Source organism: Sinohyriopsis cumingii, chromosome 16, assembly GCF_028554795.1.
Source record: "Sinohyriopsis cumingii isolate HCF-2022 chromosome 16, ASM2855479v2, whole genome shotgun sequence".
Taxonomy (NCBI): Eukaryota; Metazoa; Mollusca; class Bivalvia; order Unionida; family Unionidae; genus Sinohyriopsis; species Sinohyriopsis cumingii.
Window position 1 is genome coordinate 33,526,581 of NC_142976.1, and position 18,131 is coordinate 33,544,711.

The window sequence follows — 18,131 nt, forward strand, 5'->3', positions numbered from 1 at the left end:
CAGGGAAGCGTGCGAAAAGTGTATATATATATATATATATATATATATATATATATATATATATATATATATATATATATATATATATTACATACACTAAGTTATGTTTAAATATTTATAATAATTAGGATAGCTTTAACTATATAGTCAGAACTGAAATAAAAATAAAAAAATTCGGTGGTAGACATGGTTTTATGAAAATAAATACGAATTTATTTGGTTTAGAATATTATTTTGTTTCATAGCTGCTTTAATCGCAGAAGCTGACATTTAATATCTCTAGTGTAAATTAGTTATGTAAATCTGGCGGACTAACACATAACAACTATGAGGGTGTTGTATCACTAGGTAGTTTAGTATAGGAAATATCAAGAACCTATTTATCAAAGTTCAAGAATGAGTAAGTATTGCTAACCATTGTTAAATGTATTTTCGTGCTGAAAAGTGTGTGCTTGTCTTTTAAACAAAATCACTCGTGCCATACTTATAATTAATGACTCTACTGCATATTTCCATCTTCTTAGATTGATATCTTTTGGGGATCTCTTGACTATCACACTTATGATATGTCTTAGTAAATATTGTAGTTTTAGCAGGTACTTCCTATGTGGAGATGTAATGCCAACTTTGAAAGATTTTCATCATTTAAGTTTGCAATACATACTGGTATCTTTGGTGGTGCAATTGATATTTAAGATAGACAATGTGAAGATTGAATATTATTCGTTCTGACCCTATTTAGCGCATAATACCTCACGTGTCCAATTGTATCAAAAGTTGACAGCATGTTACTAGTAAATAACCGTCAGTATAGGTTTGATAATACTGTATTGGGAGCATAGTTGCTACGTTGTCATCATGATCGCTTCTGCGTTTGATTATAACCAATGTCTCTGGGGTTTTAATTCATTGTTTATACTCTCTACTGCTGTAGACTGGTTGAAATTGTTTATATATTTTTAATTTTTACTTCAATAGAATTTAATGATTACTACATCATATTTTTTCATTTAACCTCGTTTGTGGCGCTATATGCCCTATAGATTCTAAAGCGCCTTAAAATTCACAACCAATCAATCAAACAACCAACCAACCTATGAATCAATTAATCAATCAATCAATCCACCAATAAATCAATCAATCTTGTATCTGTAATGATAACTAAGGGTGCATTTTGATACTCTGTCATCTGTTCACATTTATAAAAATGAAAATCTTTACTGTATCTGACCTTTATGAACTGTTTATATATTTATTCCAGCTTTTCCAATTGAATTTAAAGATTGTTGTGTTAATGATAATTGTCATATGTTGTGTGTAACTAGTCTTAATACAGCAATATATCAACATATCTACAAATGTTTTCCAAATTTGAAACGTGTATTAATTAGTACAGAGATCTGTCAAACTCTTTACCGTGGGACTGACCATATGAACATAGAGTTTAGTATGTTCGATATTCGTTCGACAGTGATACATGATTAGATAGATCAAATATAACTTAAAAAATCTCAGTAAAGAATATTCATGCAGTTCTTCGTCTCGCAGAGAGCATAAATGGAAGCTATGTACTTCGAAACTGGAACTCCTACTAGTGGAAATAATAATTTATTATCAGACACTGGAGCCTCATGTGCTGAAATATGTTTTAATGAAATAGCACTTAAAATTGGAGCATTTATATCAATCAACTAATTACTAATCATAACTATATAATGATCAATTTAATACCTACGACTGACACATTAATCTGTTATGAAACAGTGGTCTTAAGTCCTTTTTCTAGCGATCATTTCCCAGTTTGATAATCTACAAATTGTAAGACCGCTCGGGAACGTCGCTTAAAATGGATAAAATCGGAGTTACTTATGCAGTTCATTAAGTAGTTATTTACCGATTGTACAGACACATATTGTTTAGAGCTGACTGATGTTTTTCGAACGTTTCTATACAAGACCGAGTGGGCGAGATCTCTCGTAAAATATATTAGCGGCAACCTGGTCTGCTATAAAGTAACAAATTAAACAAGACGTAAAGCATATCATCCCCGGATGTACACTAATATTCTCAAATTAATTTCGGAACGGACATGAATCCAACGCTTTGCTCAAACAACCAGTCATTCTCTACAACTGATCCACATTCAGAGATATTAGAAACCGACATATATGTGCTGTAAGAAGAAGCAACTTAAGTGTTTCAAACCTTCGTTAATACATTCCATGTTAAAGTATTGTGATCCGATAGTTTGCAGCTAAATCCAATAAATTATTGATGCAAAATACTAAATCAGAACAACTATTTCATATACTAACCAATATTTTGTCTCAGCTGATAAAGCAAAATTGTTTAATAAATAATTTTCTAAGGAAATTCACGTTGCATGATACCTACACTACTGCGGGTTACATCTGCCTGAAATTGGGCATAACACTATTCACATTATCATAATTGACATAGAAGATTTCTTTCAAATCACAGCATTAATAGAGCAGGGAAGCCAGTATAGTCTGATCATACATGGTTTCAGCCAAGGAAAACAACAAGCATCATATTGAGAAAACATGGCTATTAAAGAAAACATATAAATCTTTTTTTGAAGAAATTGATATGAAAAACACGAATCTATAAATGAACTGAATATTTTGAATCAAACGTATTGGAAAGAGCATAGGTGAAATCCTCATCCTTGTCTGGATATGACGTTTTGCTCACATCTATGCGTGGTTTACCCTCTTGCTTAGAGCGGTGGATCTACTTCGGCTGAAGCTTCATTTTGCAGCACATCTACGAGTGGTCGCTTTTGCAATCACCACTGTGGAAGGTACGGGTATGAAGCACACGCTTCGTAGCGAACCGTCTTGTAATGATCAAGTGCAGCTGGTGCCAGTGTTTATACCGGGGATGCCTCAAATACACTTTATGCTGTGGCTTTGTCTGAAAGAATGAATTGGTGATGCTGAGGTCGTGGTACGAGCATATCTCTTGAAGGCGCCGCCCATTCTCATTCATCTTCCCAAAGCCAAACTTGCCAAGACAGGATGGCCAAGAGTCATGGTCGGCACCCACCCTAGCATTCAAGTCGCCCAGCAAAATCAAATTCTCTTCCTTGGGAATTTTGTTGATGAGCGAGTTTAACTCATCGTAAAACTCATCCTTGGTGTCTGCTCAGGCGCTTAGTGTGGGAGCGTAAACGCTGATCAGGTTGACAGGTCCGTTTGTGATGTGGAGGCGGAGGGATATCAGTCTTCCACATAATTGTTGGCAGGGTTCTATCATCCTCAGCAGTGTACCTGACAGCCAATCCGACACCTAGTTCTCTGGCTTCGTCGACGCTCTTTCCTTGCCAGAAGAATGTGCAGTTATTTTCTCTGAGAGACCCGGAATCTGGTAGTCGTGTCTCCAGTAGCGATGCGATGTCGACCTGGAGTCTTGCAAGTTCGTCGTTGATGACTGAAGTCTTTCGAACATCGCTGATTCCCTGGAGATCATCTGAAAGCCCCGTCAGCATGGTCCGGACATTCCAGGTACCTAGCTTGAGGATTGAAGGTTTCCTTATTGGTTTTCTTTTGTTATTTCTTAGTGCAGTAGTTGCAGTACGCTTGTCCGGTACTCACGAAACTTAAGCCATGCGCACCCAGCTAGGTAAGCGAACTGTGGCGGGACGGCATCTTATTGGCTCGGGTCTTCCCAGTTTGAGGCGGGCGGTAGCTGTCCAGTGAAACCTGTTGGTCTCTTCCACCGTCAGAAGCAGCCCCTGGCGTCTGGCTCTACGTCAATCGAGCAGTGACTTATAACCGGTAAACTGCTGCTTCCCGTGTTTTGTCGACGCTGTGAAGCGAAGCCGGAGTGTCCTCTCCAGGGCGCAAGCCTGGGCAGGGTGATATGGTGAATCAACAGTCGCCTATGCTGTTGACGCCCCCTCACCACGCAGCTGGTGGATCCAAGAGAAAGGACAAGACGATGCGTCATGACACCTTATGCGTCGCAGGAGTTGCCGAGATGACACTGTAAGCAATGCCAAGTCGCCTTAGGGACTCCGTCTCCGGATTTTCGTTTGGGGTTTACTCCCTTAGCCTTTCCCATGAGAGGGTATAGTCGCAAGGCAGCTAAGGTTTGAAATCGGAGTTTACCTTCTCCTAAATGGGCGACCACCCAAGGTTAACGAGCCCCATCTTCCCGATGCATCTGGTTTTGAGGCGCCAGAAACTCGCCTGTCATCCCTTCTCCAGTCAGTTTAAACAGGTTCCGCCACTCGTAAATGCCTGGAGCTTCATTTGGTTCTCAGAGGCTCTATCAGACGCAAGCCATTGGGAGATTTCCAAGGGAAGTGGGTGCTTATCTCCCACATCGTCCCCCGCAGATGACAATCCTTGGAACCCAACTAGACCGTGCCATACTACTGTAATCATTTGCAAATGCAATACTTCCTTTGGACATAATAACGTGCCCATACGAGTCACGAGTCACTTTGAAAGATCGGGCAACTGTATAGTCATTTCACTAAATAAATGTATGTGTCAAATATGCACATAGAATTAAATAAAATTAATACCTTTAAATTATATAAGTTATGTAGACATATTAATTGTTACTTTCAAATATATTTTGAAACTTAATAATATTGATTTCTGAATATATATGGTTTGCAACATCAAATTTATTATTTAAAAGACGCGGAAGATGAGCAAAAGAGAATTTTGAACAAGTTCAGATTAACGGAAAGGTAATATGCATTTTTTTAAAACCAGCTTGGGAAACTAATATATTTTTAGCTCAGAAACAGCCTATATTCCACTTGATTCTTTGATGTTTTAAACATCGTCTGGTGTTCTAAGCCAAAATAGCCCTATTGTTACACGGTTGCCATGTATGATAACGTGACAAAAGACATACAGTTTCTTAGCATTAATCAAAGCATGTATGCGATAGCGCCATATTCAATTAAAGGGAATATAAAGATTCATATGTCTCTATGTCTGTCCCTCTGTCCGTCTGTCCATCAGTATACCCTGACATGTTTAGACATTTCCAATAAAAATTTGTCTCAGTTCATATGTCTATATGTATGTCTGTCCGTCTGTCCGTATGTCCATCAGTATACCCTGATATGTTTAGACATTTCCAATAAAAATGTGTCTGAGTTCGGTGTGCACCAACATTAGGCCATATTAACAGCTCTATTTCGACACATTCTGATCATTTAGTTTAACTGGGCATACTGTTTCAATGACATAAGACATACAACACCCAAGTTGTATTACACTTATCTTGGTCCAGTGTATTGATTTTAAAATAGATCTCACAATTTTAGACATATACAATTTTGAAATGTTTTTCGAGCGAAGAAAACTCTGAAACAAACAAATACATTTATCCATTGTTAATTAAACTCAAATCGGTTGTTCTTTCCCTTGATCTGCTACTTCATTTTTCATTATTCCCTTCGATGCGCCATATTTGCGGTGGCACTCAATCTTTAAACAATCTCTATTTTGAATATAAATTAATACAAATATTATAAATATTGTCATTAAATACCTTTCTTAGCTTCCTTAACGTTGGTGGTGTTTTTAAAGAGGCTTTTTTTCCTGGAGCCCGACATCCAGGACCATTGTCTTTTAGTATCAGATGAATACAAACGTCTCATTTCGTTAGAATTCAATCGTTTCAGTTTTCCTAAATAAAGAGTAAATATTAAAAGCTTACTGTCTTTCTTTCCATTTAGATTAAATTGCCATCTCACCTCTGTCTTCATGGGTTCGAGTCTTGGATTCCGCCAATGTGGGTATGTGAGAAAACTTGCCTGTAGCTTCTCGTGGGTGGGTGGTTCTTTCTGGGGTTACCCGGGTTCTTCCTCCACCATTTACGTAGGCCGCCATGTATAGCGTATAATGCAATAAAGTATGGTGTTAAATCCTATACTAACAAAACAAATTCCGATTCGCCTTAGAATCAATCAATAAACCAATCAATCAATCAATCAATCAGTCAACCAATCAATCAATCAAGCAAGCAAGCATTCAATGAATAAATTAATGAATGAATCGATCAATCAATCAAATCAATCAATAAATCAAATCAAATCAACTGAAACAAATCAATCAATCAATCAATCAAGGAAACAAGAAATCAAGCTTTTATATGTAATTATACCTAAAAGTGCATTTTCGTACTCATTTGTTCTCATTTATAATAGCAAAATACTTCTTTACTGTTGCTGACCATTATAAACTACTTATATTTGTATTCTAGCCTTTCCAATCGATTTTGAAGAATGTTGTCTTAACAATCATGTATGTTGTCTGTAACTTGTCTCAATACTGAAAAAGTGGCGAAATATCAACCAATGTTTTCCAGTTTTTATTTATGCACAAATTTAAGGGTGTATTAACTCGTATTGGATTCACGTTATAAAGGTAGCGTTTACCACGTTAGGTATTATTTCGATAGTGATACAGTTTAGGTAGATCAATTCTAGCTGAAAATATGTTAATACGGTTGCGTCAAGCAGCTCAATCACTCAGTAAGATGACAAATGGATATGGCGTAGCTGTGTATTTCAAAACAGGACCTCTGATTAGTGAAAAGAAAAATTTATTATCAAATATTAGAGCTCATGTGATGAAATGCGTTTTAATGAAATACCACTTTTCTTTGGAGCCACGTATGTATTATCACGATTCGATACTTGGACGTTGGCATAACTTTCAATCCAACAAGCCAAACAATATTGTCAAATATAATAATCTTAAAGGACTTCAGTATCATGACATCTAGTATGTAGAAGATCAAAAACTATCATGAATGTCTTCGTTTATAGCAGTCAAATGATTGCTAATTATAACTATACAAGGAGATATTTAAAACGCATGAGTGACACATTAAACTGCCTGTTATTAGACGGTGGTCTTAGTTACTTTTTGTAGCGATGAATGCCTTTTTTTGTTGCCCTGCACACTTTAAGGCTGCTCGAGAACGTCTATTTAAACAAACAATATGAGAGCAACTTACGCAGTTTTTTGAGGCAGGTAATTGCGAATGAATAGAGACATCTTGCATAGAGTTAACTGACGGTTTTCTAATTTTTCGAAAGGCGAACAAGTGGACAAGATCTCTGATATATTATCGGCAACCCGTTCTGTTATTACCTGGATGCACACTGATACTAGCAAATTAATTCCGCAATGGCAATAAATCCACTGTTTTGCTGAAATAGCCAAGCATTCGTTACACCTGTGCCACATTACGAAATATTATAAACAGGGATATTAGTCACGTATAGAAAGCCAACTAGACTACTTAATTTAATTTTTTTTTTACAAGCTACACATATTGGTGTGATAGTTTGCAGCAATATGGCTAACTCATTTTTGAGACAAAATACTAAATAAGAATTTCAGCTTTGGATAAAAATCAAGATTATCTTTCTAGCGTTGCTAAATACACGTGCGTAATAAATGTTTCTAAATAATCCTCGCTACGTGACATTTCCACTACCGTGCCTTCTATACATATTCCTGACATTAAGCTTAATATTATTCACCTAAGCATCGATGAAATAGAAGATGGTCTTTCGAATCGCAGGATTACCAAGGCAGGGAACTTAGTTTTGTCGGATCATATATGATTTCATCAAACATAAAACAATAAACATTATATTGAGAATGCATGGCATTCAAATAAATGCCTAGCTATTATATAAATTATGGAAATCGTATTATACATTTATATGCAAAACACAATCTATTAAAATTGAAATACAAACCCAAATAATTTACAAGTCAGCATGGTCGTCATACTTGGAAAAGTACATAATATAAGGTTCACATAGCATATATATCTACTTGTCCTTGTTAATATGTGGAATAAAAACGCAAGACTTACAAAACAATATTTCCGTTTTGAGTTCTATTATATCCTACGTCCACCTAGCGATTTTTTACTTACGTCTTTCTACGGATGATCTGTAGATATTGCATGGTTGAGAAATGTTGTCGTTATCTGGATCACCCTCTGACCCGTGGCTGATACAAATCCAGTCTTTGAATGCAGTCATTATTAACTGTACTAATCCAATACAAAACTAGTATCATAATTATATAACAAATTATAGCACATTCAGGGCTATTTCTGCAAGATTATCGAAAATTGCAAGACAATTTCAAAAGACATATGTTGAAGAGGAGTACAGCGAAGTGTTATGTCATGGGCCTTGCCGGAGTAATGTGACAAATCTCTTTCAAATAATCACAACAGTTCCAGAATAATATTATTGTCCAAATAATGATACTTCATTTGATAAACCAATTGTTTACGCCAGTACACTTCATTGTGCAGTATATATAAAAATATATATTGTTTAATTTCCTATCATTTTTATAGCTACCCTAATATTGATCAGTTTCCGTAATTCTGGCCGATCTTTAAATGTTCTCCAAATACGTTTCCACACTGTTTATGTACAATCCAGTTTGTCCTTCAATGTCGTAGCTACATTTAAAAAAATAATTATATTTGCAATCTAGCATGATCTAACTTTATTTAAATTTTGTTTTTAGTCTGTGCTTTTCCAATTATCAGTTCTCTGCAAAAGAGAGTATCGTGTACTCCTATGTTCAATGTAGTCTGATTAAAGAAAATATGTTGACATACAAATTTCACACTATTTTATTTATTTTTGATTCCCAAGGATCATATATTTTATAAGCAAATGTAGGCCCTTAGACGTAATTGATTATACTCGTGTAAGTGGACCATGTATTTAAATTGCTGATAGTTACTAGACATAATAATGTTCTTTTGGAATAAATGTTTTATCGTAGAAAAGAAAGGCTTCCATTTTTAGCTGCGTTTTAATCTGAATATAAAAAGTATGTACTCCTGCCATTAAAATGACAGGAGTCACCACAATCTTGAAAACTGTAAATGATTTCATCAAACAAAATATATATTTATCTTCTGGATTGAAACTTAATCTTTAAATAAATGAAGTAACTTTAGCAAAATTGTCATTGACGAAGGCGATTGATGCAGTGATGCATTTTTGCTGTAACTTAATGTGTGTTGTATGGTTGGAGGCTGACCTTTTTACCTGCATATGCTGTGACAAATCTATCCGTCCATCCGTACCGTCGGCGATATGCCCTTTTTATTTCGGAGATTTCAGTGCAAAATATGTCTGTCCAGCCACGACTATGGAGCGGCATGTACCAGCGATAGTCTGACCGTCTTCTACACAGCCAGCTTCCAGGTCGACCATTTGCCAGGCAAATCAGCCCGCAGGGCCTAACTTCCGTATCTCCACAACTTGTCCATAATGGAGAGTTAGTGACGTTTTTGTTAGGATGGAACTGAGTCTTTATACCACCTAAATTGAGTCTTTATACCACCTGTAATATCATCTCTAGAACTGCTTGCAGACCCAGCTGGGTCTCGACACACAGTGAGTGCGTAGTAACTCCGTCAACTTTACCACCCTGAGCTTGCTCACATCGGATCATGGAAAGGACTCGATTTTAGCTTTCAACCCGCAGTTGATGACGTTTTTAGGGTGTTGACTACTTTACAATGCCCTCCAACCTTACCGGTTCCCTAACGAATGAAAAGATCTCGACGAGAAGGATGAGACAGAGATCTGTAGAACTGATATCCCATGCCCGGCAGAGCTTTCGGACTGTTTTTGTAGACGCCCGCAAATACCCATGTGGGGTGGGGTGATGGCCAGGATTGTTATGGTCGATGACCACGGCTGCTCACTATATCATGGCAAATATTTTGAAGGGCTCGGTTAATCTGCTCCTAATACGACGTGTCCTATGTATGTGATGAACCTCTCTCCGACCTTACCATAAACCCCGTTTCCGGACAAGAATGCCCTTCTATCTTGACGTTCGACCCACACGGGTTTTTGGAACCACTCAGTCGCCCTCAATGGGAAAGGATGTTAAGCGGCCTCAGAACAGATGACCCTCTTAGTTACATGACCACCAACATCAACCCCTAGGAAGCAATCATCCAGCCTGAGGAAGAAACCTGTTTCTGAGCTCATTGGATCTCCCTATTAATTCAGAACGGAGGGAGGGGGTAATCCAGGTCATTCTGATGTGATTCGAGTTTCGCTCATCAACAATCTCCTCCTCTCCTCTCTTCTCAAATACACACATCGGGAGAAGGATGATGAGATACTGTCGCTCATACTAAACTATAAAAGAAACGGAGGAGCTTGTGCAAAGGCCACAATTCCCATGGTTTTACTCAAGGCTATTTATATTTCGGAAAGCAAACAGCAATTTGAGATCCACAATCGACTGGAGTTGCCTCAACCAATACAATATGGAGACTGTGAGTTTAATCCGCCTCACCGTTTGATGGGATGAGTATGCCGTATCCCGAAGCATATTTTGCACATCCCTATTCATCTCTTAACACAAACATTGTATCAATTACATTTTCTTTGCGCGATACAGTTTATCAGAACTGGGAGGGTGTACAGACCAATATGAGGAAGGTCTCATTTGTGAAATCAACATTTCGGCAAATAATGAGATGTAAGGTCAGAAAGATGAACCGAGGCATGTAACGTTTCGGTTACCCTACGCTTAAACTTTTTTATCATATGTCTGTCAAACTCATCGTTTATAACCCGATACATCCGTTTCGGTCCTAACCCGGGGAAAATAGCGATATAGAATCTAATACATCAAAGCAGGCTTGACAAAAGCTGAAGGCAATTAAGAAATATTTTCCCTTCCTGATTCTGTCACGCAACAATTACAAGCGCGTCAGGACTCCAAAGAGGAATTTGCTGAAAGTGCAGCAGAATTTCTTAAATCTGTCACTTAAGGTCTTCTTTCATCATTAGAAGAAACTGCTGCAGCAACTGGGAAAATAGAAGAAACAACTCCAAAGCTATTAAAAATATATTCGAGATTTCCCAAAGTTGTATCCGATCTATTATTTCTCAATGGAACATCTGGATTTATTTAGATGTAAGTCTTTGACATACACAGGTGAGCTACTGTTGGCCCTGCCCCAGATGGTTGTTACAGATCTATTATATTACCAAACAAAACACTCTTGCTCGAAGGCGTTGATGGACGAATGAGAGTCATTGATTCACCTACGCAACAAGATCTAATCGGATCAAACGTGATCCATGTAGCACTTGGATCATTCATAAAGCTGAATAAATGTCATATCAATACATCAATATTAGTCTGACACCTGGCCAAATTACCAAACTACAGTCAGCATCGAAAAAGATTTCTGAAATAAAAATATTACTGAAATCAACAGCGTTTCAATACCCGAATACATCATCGCTGACAGTACGTCAGATGAGTCACTTTAATGATGCACCGAAATCAAAGACCGCTATCAGCCTTGATTTTTCTACGATTGCTATTAGTAATATAGCAAGAGTGATTGTATATGTCAACGTCTTGCAGCTATATCATCATTGATTGCCGCTAGAGTTTCAGCTGTTTCAAAAGCATCTGTACTTGTTGATGTTAGAATAGCCGCCAGAATGGCATTGAAAAAAGCTAAATGACTTGGGCTAAATACAACAACAAAAAAGAAACACGGCACGAACTCTAGGACTGCCAGGACGTGGTACGGTCGTTGTCTGGGACTACCAGTAACGTTTTGCTGAAACCTCCCGTGTTAAAGTTGGATTTACTTGATGCTGCTCGTTGATTTAACATCACAAACCTTTAGAGACGTTTTCATGCGCGATCTGTTGCCAAAACAACCATAGAACATCGAAACTGATAAAACTCTTTAGGTAGCATATGCTATTGACCCACGTATTGTTGTTTAATTTGATTCGTAGTGATTTGGATCTGCTAGCAAATCGATATTGTATTAGACATTACTAGTACAATCAATATTAGGTGAATTGATATTGTCCGACGAGTTTGAGGTGGGACCGTCGATAACATCACATCATTTACTGAATCCGGGAAAATCATAGAATCAAGCGTATCAATCTCGACTATCAGACACGAGATAAATAAACATGTTGCTAAAAACGGTGATACAATGACCTGTTAACTTAACAGGAATAGAAAAAGATCAGACGATGACGACTCAACTAATAATTATGTAGATGACAGATACACTGCAATTAATGATCATATAACCACGCGGTCATCTCAGCATGATAACCAGGTTGTATCGTTTTAGATTTTCCGTAGAACCAACTGTCGCAGACTCAATAAAGCCATCGAAGATTGCTTTGGAGATCTAATAGTCGTTAACGCTAAACTCGCTGAAATTAACGCAAAACTATTTAAAATAGCCAACACTAAAGAGTCAAGTGCTGCTATCAACTAACCTCCGCAGATATATCCAGAGGAATCCCTGACATCATCAAAATATTCAGTAAGATTGAAGTTGGTGTAATTCATACACGTATCATCATCGCTGCATACACAGTAAATGTAAGGCAATCAACATGGTCAAAACAAAATAACTCCATTAAACATACCGCTGAGGTCACCTGCGTGTACATGTTATCCGTGCTCGTCGCTGTTAAATTCATGATATTTACCACATTTCCATGGCGTCATTCAACCGATATATTTAATGGACCGTGATATTCATGTTAAATCAAAATAGAGAGGAAATATTCATATTGGATCCCGAAGACAAACAATTAACTCAGCGACGTATTGGTGGTGTCTTAAAGTTTCCCGTCCCACACAATCTTACAGATATGAACAAGTTTGCACTTGGCAGGCATCGCTAAAAATATCATGGACACGCACATGGCAAAAAGAATACCGCAGACGCATCTAATTATCGACGTCGTTGTATACACGATATCCACCGTAATAGCTGGAACAATTACTTTGTTCGGTACATTATAAGCGACGTACTTGATTGCACCATTAATATGAATCGTTGCTACCGTTATTGCTAGTGTGTCTGCTTTTCTTAATATGATCGCGAAGAAGCAATCATCATGCGCGACTGAGAAATTAAATGAACAAACAACAGTATTGTCAGCGGCGACACATAAACATTCGCATTATGATTGATGATATCGTCGGGGTTGAATGACGGTATACTATCAGATCAAGAATTTATTGAAATGATTAATATTTATTATGACACATGTACGTCATTGAACGGCAAAGGGTAACAGAACACGGAAGTTTCAACAACACAATTTGTATTTAAAAAATGATGACAGGAGATTGTGAACCTTCCAAATAAGCATTGCCGGAAAAGAAGTGTCGTTAACACAACGTCATCAACACTCACGATGATATCAGAGCGTCAACGGAGTTTGACGTTATCTTTCCCACTGCCATCTCAGCTAGGGAAATAGCACTGGCATAATTGGGAGTATATTACAGGTGGAAAATATCAGAGCAAAGTCGTTTGGTAGATAAACCGCAAATACTTCACTGGTATTTGCATGAAAAACAAAAACGGATGGGTGATATGCTAGCGGATCTCCAGTCTGGAATATTGTTAGCACTCCAAAAGGGAGATATCACATCGAACAAATCAATTATGAATTTCAACACAGAATTAAATCTATCAGAACCACAACGATCTGACTCTATCGCGACTGTTAACACGTTTATAAAATAGCCAAGGTAAAGAAGATCAGAGAAACGGATATACAGACGTTCAAGCTAAAATAGATTGACATACATATTATTCAGATTGACCCCATTGTTAATGAATATTTACTCCGGATCACCGAGACATGGCCAAAACACCCCACAATGATATTTTAATAACAACGACTCTCAAACATAACAAGGTCTACATCGCTAGCGCAAGGGATACTGTCGTCATATATCACCGGGTGTTGTCAACATCACATCAACGATATCGGTGAACCTGACCCCATTGTCAATGAATATTTACACCGGATCACCGAGACATGACAAAACATTACACAATGATACGTTAATAACAACGATTCTCAAACATAACAATATTTCCATCGCTAGCGACAGTGGTAATGTCGTCATATATCACCGGGTGTTGTAAACATCACATGAACAATATCGGTGAATCTAGTTAGTGATGCTGTTGATGGCAGTTATCAAGTAGATCTTGAGAAATCCAAACATGCGCAACAGGGATATATTCTTTACTCATTTACCCCATAAGTTTCCCCTGGTCATTTGATTCTATCAGTACCTGTTAATCCTATTTATTTACCATGTAATAATCTGCTGTTGTCACTGATACTTGTTTTCAGACTTACTGACCAGAACAGATATCTTCTTGATTTACGTAGGGAATAATGAATACTGAGTTCGTTTGTCAGGAACTAGTGCCTCGAAGCTATTGCCTCAAGGGAACTAGAGACAGACCTCAAACGATACCCCCCTTTTTTATTGCAGTGTTTCACACTGTAACAGTTTCATAGACTTTGACTCCCTGGTGGTCGAAGTCTACTCCATAAATTATCTATCTTACACACGTAGAAACACTATTTTTGGTTTCATATTCTTGAGACAACTCTGATCTAATTTTCTCTAGTGTCGACGCGAACGGAACGAATTGCTGAATTTGCGCTTCAACCCTGGTCTCTGCAATGGACCGGACATCATCATTGCATGCTGGAGTAACTTGATAAAGATGTTTTCTGACGGGAGTGTATATCTTCCTTCGGATCTATGTTCTTGTAACATTTCTAAATCACATATGATTTTTTTCAAGATTATTCAGAAATATAAGCAACTGGATTTGATCACCTGATTATGTTCTGACCAGTCGAAATCTTCCATAAATTTATAAACTGATGCAATTGCAATTATACGTAAATTATCACATATAATTATTTCGAAACATCTACCATCCGCTTCGTGTAATTTTTCAATCGTAAAAGTAATCGCATTAATATTTTCGAGATTCATTATATAATAAACAAATTTCTTTATATCACTGTACTATTTTAAGATTATTAATAATATTATTAAAATACAGTAGATGTTTTAATAAGTAAAATTCGACAGTAGGTGCTGAGCCAGTTTATTTTAGCCGGTTATTTGCCGTCGACAAATTTGTAAGTTACGGGATTCGAGCACAAACTGAGTTTCACAAGTCACGAACACATGTCATTACTGGCAGGTGAGGCTTTGCAATTTAATAAACTATTGTTAATTAACATATTGAGTTATATTTCTCTAGAGCCCCCCCACCACCCCCCATTTGATCAGTCCACTGTGAGCAATATGGCCTTCCGGCAGTTGAACTATAGCAAGCATACTCGTTGAGACCCGTTTTGATTAACCGTTAAAAACCCAAAGGTAGACTAGACCTATTTATTTTTAAATCAAGGATTAGTCTAGGAAATCTCTATTGACTGACTTAAAAAAAATGGTCTGACATATTGTTCTTTGTAGTTTACTACGCTAAAATGCTAATTTTATAGTTCAATGGATGAAAAGTCAAAATGTGATATGATAATATTTGGCATATACATTGATATGTACCGGTCAACACCTGTGACATGGCGATTATGTCGCGCACAGACAGAGATTTAAGACTTTGGACATGCTTGGTCAAAATAATTGCCGTGTCTGTAGATAGGAAATTCTATTGATAAATAATACAATAATGCTAGAGAAATTTAAGTGGATTATTCCCAACCTTGTATCTAATTAAATTCAAATGCAAAAGTTTGCATTGACACCAAAACACAATATATTATGACAAATTGATGAAAATTACACAATGGTTAATTGTATGGTTATTTGAGGACCGAAATCAAAGAGACTTTGGAAAAAAAAATATATTAACAATGGTGTAATTTAAACAATAATTTCAGCCATATTTTCTGTTCTCTGCCTTTGGGATTAAAGCATAATCGCGATCAATTATGTAAAGTTAGATTTAATTCTCAACAAGACATGTAGGACATACCGCCACAAAGATCTTTGAATTCGATGAACGATTGTTCTCAGGAAAGACACATCTGAGTTAAGCAAGATATAAAGTTATGTGCCAGGTGAAACTAGAGACACATTCAGATATGAAGTCAGTACATTAAATCAAGTAGAGCTAGCCAGCGATTTACAAGACGCACATCACAATTAATTTAATTATATTCGGAAAACAACAAAATTCTTTACGAGGATACAGCAATAACCGATAATGTGCGAAACCACCCTCGTGATCAAAACATTAATATATCATCGGCTAGTATAGGAATCGGGTTTATCATAAGCAAAATTGTGCTTGCGATCACTGGCACAATGCCAAGTTTCATCGTGTCTTGACCTAAACCCAAAAGCGGAAAAGAATCGGCAAAATGATAATGGCTGGAACGCTGAAAGTGTTAAGAGAAAAGGCTTTGGCGGTGCTGCCTGCATATGACTGGTACTATATTATCATTCCTACGAAAACAGCATGCAATATTCATGGCTGACTGACAGGAATGTTGGTGTTGTTGGTCATCACGATCACGTTTGCATTCTTTGTTGATATATACTCTAACTACGTGGACAAACGTGACAAAAGAGAAGAAACCAAAATACGGCATGATCAGCTATAATACTACCAGCAACTATGACTATTTTGGCATTTGCCTAGTCTCCGGATTCTTTTCATGAATGTGTTTGTTCTGATATTTGGGTTGAGCCGGAGAGTCCGCCGGCTGATCAATCCGATCTTAATGGAGTTTGTTGGTCGCGTTTGTCATGCTGTTTGTTGATATGATTCCAGTTGATCCGTACTGGATCAACATTAACACCGATGTTATTGCATGATATAATGAACTGAATACTAAAAGAACAAGCCTAATGCTATGCAGCAGATAGGTACCATCGTTAAGATCCACGTTGGTGGAAATATAGAATGTTGACTTTCATTGATGTGATCTATTTTACATTGTATGGATGACTTTGGGATTCTGTGTGTCTGCTTGCTGAGAGACTACGTCTTCTTCTTTTTACAAAATGAATGGAGGGGGTTCGAGAGGCAGCTCCTCTCTGTCTTTTCCTATCTATTTTTCTGTTCCTATTATCGAGACCTCCATGTATCCTGCATGCAATGGAGTGTTCCAGTGCTTCATTTAAACAGCACTACTTCACCAGGTGGCAAAATGTAGCTGATTTCGCTCAAGACTTCATGGGGCTTCTGTATTACACGCTCTTTATAACATTAGATCTGGTAACGGGAAGTTCATACTTATATATTATTTCGACATATCGTGGATAAAACGAAGCAGTCGCCTTTACAAACATATTTGAGTCGATTAAAAGTAGTTGCATTGTTGCTCAAGCTCTATCATGTAATCAAAGACATCACCAATCTTATTTTTGTGGAGAAAATATTAAATATGATTTACATTTATTCTTACATTAGGTTCATCAAGATAAAATGGGTTAAACGATTAATGGAAAATGAAATGGAGTATTGCAAAAACTTTCAAACACAACTATATTAAGAAATAGAAAGAATTTATAATTGAGGGAGGAGGGTTGTATAAGGATTGGAACAGTTCATTAAACTCAATTTCTTGAAGACATTTAAATTTAGTATTATCGAATCACGAAGAGATTACACAAAGTTCAAATGTGTATTTATCCTTGAATTTCCTTTTATAATGTTTATCTACCTAGAATATTATATCAATATAAAATCCCATGAATGAAGCTGGCATTAAATTCCTTATCGATTTAGTTGATAATCAGGGTAATTAAAAACCTCTTAAATTATACAACTAAAAACTAGATGCGACGAGTCTTTGAAGTATTTTTTCATAATAATGAGAATTCCAAACTCACGGATACATGCCGTCAAAAAACCCTTAGTTCATAAGTCCTCTGATGCGCAGGAGGATATAACAATATGAAAAACTCACTAAATTTGTTTACATTATTTTTTTTTACAATCAGGACACACAGCTAAGCAGGAAACATGGATGCAAGTATTCAACAAAATATATGAAGCATTTATATATAAGAGTCGTCTGAAATGAAATGCCCGGAGACACTATGTGCTAAGGACATAAAGCTGATATCTTTGAAAATTCAACGAATAACTTGCATTAATAATTTAAACAAAATGTCATATTAGACGAATACAAATGTGCTATTTGTAAGAGCGAGTACCAAAGAATCGAGCATCTGATCTATGATTGCAAAATTGCT